This window comes from Gekko japonicus, unplaced genomic scaffold (genome assembly GCF_001447785.1).
Source record: "Gekko japonicus isolate JY-2015 unplaced genomic scaffold, Gekko_japonicus_V1.1 scaffold70, whole genome shotgun sequence".
Taxonomy (NCBI): Eukaryota; Metazoa; Chordata; class Lepidosauria; order Squamata; family Gekkonidae; genus Gekko; species Gekko japonicus.
In genome coordinates this window covers 2,193,634-2,204,387 of record NW_015167529.1, presented here as the reverse complement: position 1 = coordinate 2,204,387, position 10,754 = coordinate 2,193,634, and positions in this window count along the sequence as shown.

The following is a 10,754-nucleotide window of genomic DNA, read 5'->3' as shown; positions in this document are numbered from 1 at the left end:
TCAGCATGCAGCTCAGTCCCTTGAATGTATGTTTTCATCTATGTGAGAAAAGGCCAGGATCCTCACCTGCTTTTCCTCAGTCTGTAGTATAAGCTTGCAATGTGTCTGGCTTGTGAGGAAACATATTCAGAAAGTATTTCTCAATCAAAGGATCATTTTTAATAGTCTTATTGCTAAGCACAATATAAAAACAGATATTGAGGTGAATCTACTGAAAGGTGAACATAGGAAATTTAAACAACAACAAAAAACCTTTACTCTTCAGACATTAGTCTCCCTAAGAGATCATCAGGGTTACCTCCAAGCATGCACCTAGAACTTACAAGAAAGATAAAGACTTGCGGCTTCTGGACCCCTATTCCAGGGATTCTGCAAGACTGGAGGGCATGTGTTCAAAACTCCTGACGAAACAAGTTTAACCAATCAACTTTCCCCCCTAGGATCCTAGGGAGTTTTACGCATGGGTTCAAAATGCTGAGATAACCTGTGGACAGAGAGGAAGGGGCTTCATGTTTTAGTATAGTTTCAAGGTACCAGCACCTGAGAACAGTTCCAGACTGAGTTTCATTTAAGGTTCTGGATAAACTGGATTAAGGTTCTGGATCTAGGTAAACTGCTTTGAAGAACTGGGGTAGGCCTCATTCTCTTTACCCTGGCTTCACTGTTTGCTTTGAAGCTATGCTTTGTTTACCTCAGCATATTCCAGAGTAAAAGCAGCTTCCAAGATGCTTTGTTGGTGCCCCACTAGGTTGACAAGGTGCTGTTGCAGATGCTGGAAGTGTGGCATCTATATGTTGATCTTTCTCTCTCCCTTGCCTCCTCCTATCTGGAATGTGAGCAGGCTGCATCTATCTACATGAAATGGCTTTGGAGGCTTTATTGTGAACTTGAAATAGGCCAGGACTGTTCTGTCATAAAACGTATGGATCTACCCATAAAATGTGTGCAACAGCAATGATAGTTCCCACAGGTTCTTTCACCCACCTCAGAAAACATATACCAGCCCCCGTCACACGTAAGGGTTTGGGCCGGGAGAGGGACGGATCAGGGGCGCAGCAAACAGGCGCGATCTCACCGCAACATCTGGGAAGCGGCTCGCACCCATCCCCAATCCGGCCCTTCAGGCCAAAAACCCGCTGCAAAAAAGAACCACCCCTAGAGGTGGACTTACCAGAAAGGCCGCGGCAAGCGTGGCCGTGGGATCGCCGGCGCATCCTTCTGCTGGTGCATCCAAGGCTCCTGGCCAAACTGTGCATGCTCACACATGCGCAGTTCGGCAGCCTCCCTCTCTGCTTCGTCACTTTCTCCCCGGTCTCCCCGGCATCTGATCGTGCTGGGGAGCAAGTGCGCGGCGGCTCACGGGATCTGTGTGATCCCGCCACCGCGTGCCTATTTTGGTGCGGCTTTCAAAAGCCGCACTTTGCCCGAGCATTCCCCCACCCCACCCGTGTGGCAGGGACCACCTATTCTTGGTTTCTTGGTTTGTGAATACCGCTACTGAGGAAGTTGTTATCTGAAGTGTGGTGAAATTAATATTCATGACTTGTGTAGATTTAGATGTACAGGTCTGGAGGGGAATATTTAATTTTACACTCTCCCAGTACTCAGATACTTGTGTAAAATAGATTTCCTACAAAGAACAAGGCTGTTAAAACAGAGTTTCCTGAAATAGCTCTTTCCGCAAGGAATTGGCCTGGCCACATCTGATGTGTATAGATAGATGGTAAGTAATCAGCAAGACTAAAGTGCCTTTCCTGAAGCACAGAGGACAATCACAGACAACGACTGTGTCCTTCTGGAAGCAGAAGGCTTAGATTTTCCACCAGGTAGAATGGGTGGAGTAGTTTGATGGGAAGAGCAGAAATAACAATTCTTTTATTAGTAATCAGAGCCCTCAGATGAAGGGCTGGAGGACAGGCAACTGTCTGGGCTCTGGGAAGGGAAGGGTAGAGGTCATCTGGATTGTAAGAAAACAGGTATCCAGGAGATGATTCACTTTTTTCTTAGGAAAAAAAAGATGGAAACAAATTTGGTAATTTGAAGATTATTTTGGCTATCTTACATTTATTGACATAAAAATTTTAGATCTAGGAAAGAGGATATTATTACTCATTTTAATTCCCCCCCCCTGCTCAGTAGATGTCAGACATTTTCTTGCTCAATGGGATTTTCTTCTGCTGTAACCAGCAGCATTAATTACAAGTAAAATAACATTTTTAGGGAACCTTCTCTTCAACTAGGAGGGTTCAGTTCTTCAGCCCTCTGATACGTATTTGACAAAGCTACCAAGGGTCCAGAAGTGAAGAAGTGAGCAGTGACTCACTAAAGCTCACCCCCTGCCCCATATTTTGTTAGTCTTTAAGGTGCTACTGGACTCTTGCTCTTTTCTACTGCTACAGACAGACTGACCATGGCTACCCATCTTGATCGATCAAGGGTCCTCTCCTAAAACTGGAGTGAACTGAGGAACATGAATATCCTTTTGTTGTAGCCTCTGCCTCCCAGCCCAATATAGAGCCAAAACCTCCAAAGGAAGTTTAGAAAACTACTAAGGTGGCAAATGTTAAAAACATCAATAATTATAGACAAAAGTACACACGTTTATTTCAAAACCAGTTAAAAACCTTGTAGGGGCCAGAGTAAAGCCTTATAATGTAATTAAAGTGACAAATGCACAAAAGGAACCATAAATGACCTGGTGCGTTTCGGCCCAAAAGAGCCCGCATCAGAGGCCAAATAGTACAGAGTAGAACATACAACAAAGCCCCTGTTACACTTGTAAGGCAGTAAACAATTGATATAGGATGCGGAACTAAATGACACAAAAAAGATATGTGAGGCCACAATTGTATCTGGCCTTATGTCAGTGGCAGTTACGTATACTGCAGAAAGTAATATTGGAATATATGTACCTTCCAGTTTAGGTCCTAAGATTACAAGTACAATCATCTTATCAGGGCCAATGTAACATATTGAAGGTACATATTGATAATGTACAACAGCCCAAAGAAAACAAACAAAACTTAACACAACGCTTACTAATACTTTTCCTAACTTCAATCCATTGACCTGAACACTGCCTCCCCACCATGATTACATCCATCCTTTCCCATTTTTCACCCCATGCTTGGCTTCCACTGATGGAACCCAGTGGGTAAGGCAGTGGAGAGTTCAGCTTCCTTGATGTATGTGCACTTCTTATTGTCAAAAAGTGGCACCTATTCACAGCCCCCTTTAGATGCAAACAGGGTAGACATGTGAATAAACCAAGGGGCCTCTGGTACATCTAGTTTGGCCCCATAAATACAATCATAAGGGAGCAGGGGGTACTTCCAGTATGCTGCTTCCAAACCTTGTAGGGTTTTGAAGGTCATAATCAGCACCTTGAATTGTGCCCAGAAACAGATCAGGAGCCAGTGGAGATGGGCCAGGATTGCAGTGATACGGTCCTTACGACCCACTCCACTTGACAACCTGGTTGCAGCACTCTGCACCAACTGAAATTTCTGAACACTTTTCAAGGGTTGCCTCATGTAGCGTGTTTCTTAATCATCTCATATAGGGCCGTTCTAAACCAGATGTTATTAGTTGTTGGCCTGATTTCAGGTAAAGTGATACAGGGAAGGGAGTTTTGTACAGTGGATTTTCTTATCTGAAGCACTATGGTCATTTCAAACAGTGCCACTATTCCCTCTACCACCCTTTTTTGCCACACAATCTTTCTTGGACTTTTTAAAAAACATTCTAAGGTGAGTCAATGCAACATTCAAATGGAGTCAATGCATCTCAGTGGTGCCACTATAGCACTTCAGAACACGTTAGCGCTCACCCTAAAAAATTTTTTTTAAGTCCGAGGAAGATCGCATGGGGGGAAATGGCGGGGGAAAGAGGCATTGTAGGAAGCGGTATGGACATTTTAACAGCACACCACAGTGATTCAGAAGCACAGCAAAGAGGTTGAAAATGGAAGAAAGCAGTTTCCCTCAAAAGCAGCTCAACCACACTTTGCTAACCCGATGCAAGCGGCTTTGTATGAACAGGTAAATAAATTCTGCTAGCAGCCGGTTACTAAAACAGGTCTGTCTAAAATGACAGGAAAAATCCATTGGCAACCAGTTACTAAAACAGAATACAATAGCAGTTTGAAAAGGGCAAGCACCGCAGCGGCCAGATCTTTTCTGCCCAGGAACGGCTGCAGCTGGCTAACCACTTGAAGCAAGTTAAAAAACACTTTTAAGCACAGCTACCACCTGCTTGATATTGTTATTTAGCAACATTCTGATTTTTCTTTGCTGTCCTACAAACTTTTATTCTTCTCTAGGGACTGTAATTGCCCTGCCAATCAACAAGTGAACACGCTGGTCTCCAAAGTGAAGGAAACCAGAAGATGGAAATTTGAACAGCATTTTAACGCTGAGTTGATTAGGGGGATTTTCTAGATAGTATGTTGAGCTGAGGGAATGCAGTGCGAGGAAATCTGTTTTGTATCTTTGCATGCTGTCAGCAGAGAAGAAAGTAAGGAGTAAAAGAAATGGCAACAATCCCATCAGAGTGAAGGTCTTCCTTGAAAGGCTGTGATATATGAAGAGAAATTGTTTTGTATAGCACTATGCACTGGATATTTCAAAATGAATCTCTCCCTTATTATAATTGAATAGTGGGCACCAAAGTTCTAAAATGCGCCCTGTTAGTGTATGGCCGGAAGAATTGCCACTCAGAAGACGCTGGCTGTGATGGCTGGCTCCCTCAGGGCAACTGGGCTGCCATTGGCTGGGTGGCTCGGAGGGGAGGGACGAGGTCTCACTGCCGTGGAGCGCCTGGATGCGAGGTCTCACTTGCTGTGAAGCGCCTACCCTACCTTTCTAGGGCTCGTTGTCTTCCTCCTCAACGGGCTTTACGGCTAGTCTATAATAATTTGGGGGGTGGCATCAAAATTATGAAAATATTATAATCAAAGCACCTGATAGGTTCTGTTTCTATGTTTCCATGTTGAGTTACAGAACTCAGAACTGGCCTCAACTTTGCCTTGGCTCAAAGCAAGTGACAGGTCCAGGTTGTAGTCACTTACCAAGAACTTCCTCCCTTTTCCTTTTTATAAGTGCCGCCTCTTGCTAGTGCTTAGGGAATTAGTTCTCAGGTGCTCAGTGTAGGTTCTTCACATTTTTTTATTTTGTATACAATAAAATTGTTTGTGTTTACAATCACTGTCTCACTCTCTTTCTCCTTAATTTTATTTTTGGTAGCAGTTTAGTGGTTGGAGGGATGTGTGCAGTTTACTGGTGGAAAGACAGTTACTCTCTCACACTCTCTTCCTTCCTAATTTCATTTTGGGGTATCCCCACTGAGATCCATTCTGATAATAACAGACTTACAAGGTCCTGTGTTATTCCTTTCTGGAACCCTTTTTAAAATTAATTTCCCCTTCTAGTTTGGTGTAGTGGTTAAATGTGCGGACTCTAATCTGGGAGAACCGGGTTTGATTCCCCACTCCTCCACTTGCACCTGCTGGATGACCTTGGGCAAGCCATAGTTCTGATAAGAGCTGTTCTTGAAAGGGCAGTTCTCAGAAGAGCTCTCTCAGCCCCACCTACCTCACAGGGTGTCTGTTGTAGGGAAGGGAAGGGAAAGGAGTTTGTAAGCCGCTCTAAGACTCCCTTGGGTAGTGAAGGGCAGGGGTATAAATCCAATCTCCTTTTCTTCTTCTTAACATTACTACTAAGACCGGGACTTTAAGCTACCTGTCTCTGGCCCTGTAAGAATGGGACAGTGCCCTGCATATTCAGCTCTGGGGACAAACAGGACAACTGACTTGCTTGGTAGCAGGTGGGCACAAGCCTCTCACCCTAAAATGGCAAGACAGGTTGTAGTGTACTTGGACTGGTTCAGTGGGGGAACAGAAGTTAAAAGTATTCCTATGGGGATTATGTACTTGTGAAGTATAAAGATAATGAATCATTCCCTTAATTGAATAAGTGGGGAATGTCAATTTTAGAGGACAAAGTTAAGAATCTAATCTGTTACTGTAATAAGGAAGGGAAAAGAAACTACTAAAACCAGTAATTATGGGCAGCTTCTGTTTAGAAAATTGTAAATTGATCTTTTTCCATTGTCTCAAAATGGCACCTACATTGAACTTCAGGTAACATGCACATTTATTTAAATGTAATTGATGGGTTAATTCATTGAGAGGCAGATGATCAATTAGCTACAAACTCATGCGTCAATCAGTCAGTGTTGTTTTCTTTTCTTTTAACATACTTTGGAAGTTGGAATTGTGTTGGCAAGCTCGATGACTTTAGGAACTCCTTGAGAAAAAGATAATGACTCAGTCCAACTTATTCACAGTATTCAAGGAAGACAATATAAATCTTTGGACAAGATCAAAAATGTGCTGAAAGACATTAATTGTTTCCATTTCCCCTCAAGGCACATCCACTGTGGCTAATTGGACAATAGTGGAATGAGTTTGTTAAACTGTATGGGGTTTTAAGCATTAAAAACGCTTGTAAGAAAATATAAATTGTCATTGTATCTAATAATAAGCTGGCTTGTCCTTCTGCCGATCATGAAAGGAGCGAAACCAGGCCTTCGACAGGTAAGTTATGGGTCTATACTTTCTATAGGGTCTCCCCAGGCATGCAGAAAAATGTGACTTGGTAAATTAACCTAAAGCAGGAACCTGAAGAACGGCCCAGTGACCACAGTCCGGGAGGCACAGAATAAGGAGAGCAGCCAAACCTCAGGACTGAGCTATACAATACACCAGACATGTGTCAGGTCATGGGTGTGTGATCAGACACATAGAAGAACATCAGGAGAATTTATCTTAAAAAATTGTTTCACCAGCACTTCTGCTTGCCAAATTCTTCTTCCTTTTCCCACGTGGCTTTAGTACATGCAGGTCCTATGATCCCCAGAAAACTTTTTTTCAGTGGTCCAAAGGGGCCCCCTCCTGCTTTTTCACCAACAAAAAGTTGGTTGGATCCAATGCTCCCTCTAAGCTGTTGAGTCTCGTGAGCAAAAATTCTACTTTGTGAGCTACTGGCATTAAAGTTTTGAGCGAGTAATTTGGCTACTGCATAAATTAGTTTGCTCTGGAACCATCCTTCCTGAGCTAATACAGAAATGTGTGAGCCAGAGGCTGAAAAGCTGTGAGCTAGCTCACACTAACTCAGCTTAGAGGGGACACTGGATCCAACCCAACATTATGGTTAACAGATAGATATGATCACTTGTTGCTGTTTGTATTTAATTCATTTTTATTATTTTGCTTTCTGTGGTGTGCGCTGACCGCCACCGGAGGGCAGCGCACACTCCTGAGCTTCAGCCCAGAACAACAATGGGGACTAGGATCCTAGTCCCTCCACTGGGGGAACCAATGGGACCGTGGCGGGAGATTCAAATCCGCCAATGGGACCCAGGAGTGGTCCCCTGGTTGTGTATATAGTTGGCCTGCCGGCCGTTTGTCCTCTATTCTTTTTGTGTACCTAATAAAGCGTGCTATGCACTACGTCGTTGTCTGTCGTCCATCCAAGCGGCAACCCACTACACAATACTTTCATAAATTGGGTTTTACTTGTGTGAGGTCCTGGAGAATGTTACAATAAATAAATAACACTAGTCAGTCACTTCCTCAGCTTCCAGAGGACCTTTGTGTAAAAACCCAACTTCTTTGCAACATCTGTACCTGTCGCCATCAGCTTGTGAGCCCAGAAGAAGCAGAGTTTCCTTCTTCTCCCACCTGGTAGGCTGTAAATATAATTGTGCATGAATACAAAATTTGAGACCGAGGTAAAAATAAGCTGTTCCCATGGAGATGCTGGCTCCCCATCTGTATTTTTATGCTTTATTGGAACAAAATGGTGAGGGGGAAATCTAGGTTTTCCGTAATTGATACTCGGGGGAACATTTCTAGGATAGATTCTTATGGGGTTAGACATTATTCTCCTGCCTCCTGGCAGAGAAAAATATTATTGCTCCATTGTAAAAACAACAACAGCAGCATTTTCATTGTGGGTGGTGCAAAGCTCTTTTGCTTGTACAAGTGCCATAAAGTACATTTACATTGCTCTACTAGAACCATTCCTGAAGCAGCATTATGAGGAAAAGAAAGATATGTTTTACAGCACTGTTGAAAACAGTGGTTTGAGATTCATTCATTTCTGAGAAACATGATAAGGGGCCTTAAAAATGCAGGATGTCTGGTTGCTCAGATGCCTAGAAATTTGTTTCGGACATGTGTGTGTGGGGGGGAAGAAATATAATACTATCCAGGCTGTAGGGGGTTAATACCTAAAACACCTGAAGCCTAAATATCCAAAATGGGCTCAGTCCAGCCACAGCTAAGTATTTTAGGGTCCTACTGATTTCAATGCGAGAATTAAGCATGTGGTTAACTCTTTTTCTATTCAAATCAAAGGGGCTTGAAAATGTCAAGTTTTGGTGTGATTGTGCACGTATTTTCCATCTCTATATTGCCATTATTAGTGTACAGAACACAGATGTTGTCCAGATATTCTGTGTTCAGAAAAGGATGCTCCCTTATCCCACTAAACATAACATTGTTTGCTCTAGGGAATTATTCCCTGGTTCTAGCTAATCAGTACATGGACATACTTTTCATTTTATCTGGCCCCATCAATTTTTAATCAAGGTGTGTGTGTGCTTAATTACTTTTTCATTTGTAAGGAATAAAAGTAGTGAGGCCTCCATATGTGTACTTTGTACAACTTATTTTTAGTGCATCACTTCACATGCACTCTAGAAAGCAAACCGCTATTGCGATTCTGCCTCTGGAGGGGATATTGCAGGAGCATCTTCAGTCTGCATTTCCCCTTTCCAAATCAAAGACTGCATCCCATATGAGTCTTGGGGGAAAACACAGTATTTTAGCCTACTAGTAAGGCAGCATGGTTAGAGGGATGAACCAATGGTAGGAGATCCGAATGAAGCTCACTGGGTGACCTTTGGCCAGCCACACTCGCAGCCTAATTTACCTCACAGGGTAGTTTTGAGCAGAAAACCAGGGAGACCTAAAGTGGGAAGTGGTGTCCTAAGCTCTTTGGAGGGGGAGGGGGTTTAAAATATACTAGACAGACTAAAATACTATTTATACTTTCTAACTTTAATTTGCTGCCATTTCCCTCATATTATTTAATTAAAGTGTTAATAGCAAGAGAATAAATTAATCTGAGACCCTGTGGTTTACAAGATTTAACTCTGCAACAACTTAAATTGCTCCAAGGAAATATTGTAATATATAAAGAAATAGAAGAACCTCAAATTATGACTCAGGATAGATTCAGATGACTGCTGGTTCTCACTGGGAAGTCACTTTCAGGCGCTATGTGGTAGCATCAACATGTTTGAACAGGTCTAGTGTGTGACTGACTTCAGGGCCACCGCACTTCTGTATCTTAGACTTCATACATTCTTTCCTCACACACAATACTCTGTGAGAGCTACTTCTGCATGATGCTGTTCCATATGGGTTCGATATGTGTATGAATACCATGACCCTATGGATGGAGGTGTTTACATGGGTCTTAGTCAGTACTCTCCTGTGGTGCGAATGAGTGAGTATGTTAGGACCAATGATGCTTTTGTCAGGTGAACGTCCATGGTCTTTAAAACTATTGCTCTCCTCCAGTACCAGTCAAACATAATGAGGAAACAAACTATATCACCCAGATTTACTTATTAGATTCCATCCTGCCTTTGCTTCAAGAATTTAGGGCAGTACATATGCTCTCTTCCACCCACTTTATCCTCCCAGCAATTTCTTGTTTTGCCCATCATTTTCAAACTGGAAAATGTACAATGTACATATGTAGGGAGCTGCCCTATACATTTGGCAGCATAAAAACTTGTCAGTTATATATATTGACTTTCATTTGGCACTGTTCTGTAAAGATTATGAATACATACTAGACTGCTTACTAATATATTCTGAAAGTTTTCCAGATTGTTTATTATTTAGTAACTCTATTACTTTGGCCATCCATCAGAATGTAAATTCTCCTTCACAGGCGAGAATGCTAGCAATCTTGCTGTAGATAAGAGAGATTTCTTGAAACGCCACATCTCTTTTAAAAAATGAAGGCTGGCTAGCGTCAGCAAGTAGAACGGCATATTTGCTTAAGGTCTGTCAACATATGGAAGAAATACTCAGGTGCTCTAGTGCCAAAATTCTGCCCTCCTTCCTATCAGGATAATGCTGGAGTAATTCACTTAAAACGAATATGAAATTGAGCAAACTTCAGAGGACCGGAAGGCCTGGCGTGATCTGGTCCATGGGGTCACGAAGAGTCGGACTCGACTGTGCGACTGAACAACAACAAATTCACTTGAAGGATAGTCCTGTCAAGTGGCCTGTCCCGGTCAAGCTGAGAGGATCTATATGGCATTCCAAATGAGGCTTGAGGGAAAGCCACCTGGAGCAGAGGGTGACCAGCAGCAGTACGCTGGACTAGAATCCAATGTGCTCCTCTGTTGTACATAGGATGTTGCAGCAAAGATCAGTTTACAGGCAGCCCTAAGCCTAGCAGAGTGCCAAAGATCAGCAGCTGGGCTCCTTCTTCCATGATCTGGAAAATTCGGAACTCAGGTGACATCACCAGGATGCAGCTTAGTGATATCATGTGGTAGGGCCTGGTAATACAGACAGCACCCCGGGGCTCAGGGAGGCAAGGGAACGTTTTGCCCCCCCCCCCCACCCGCCAGGGGTCACAGCTGCCGCAGAGAACAGGGACAGC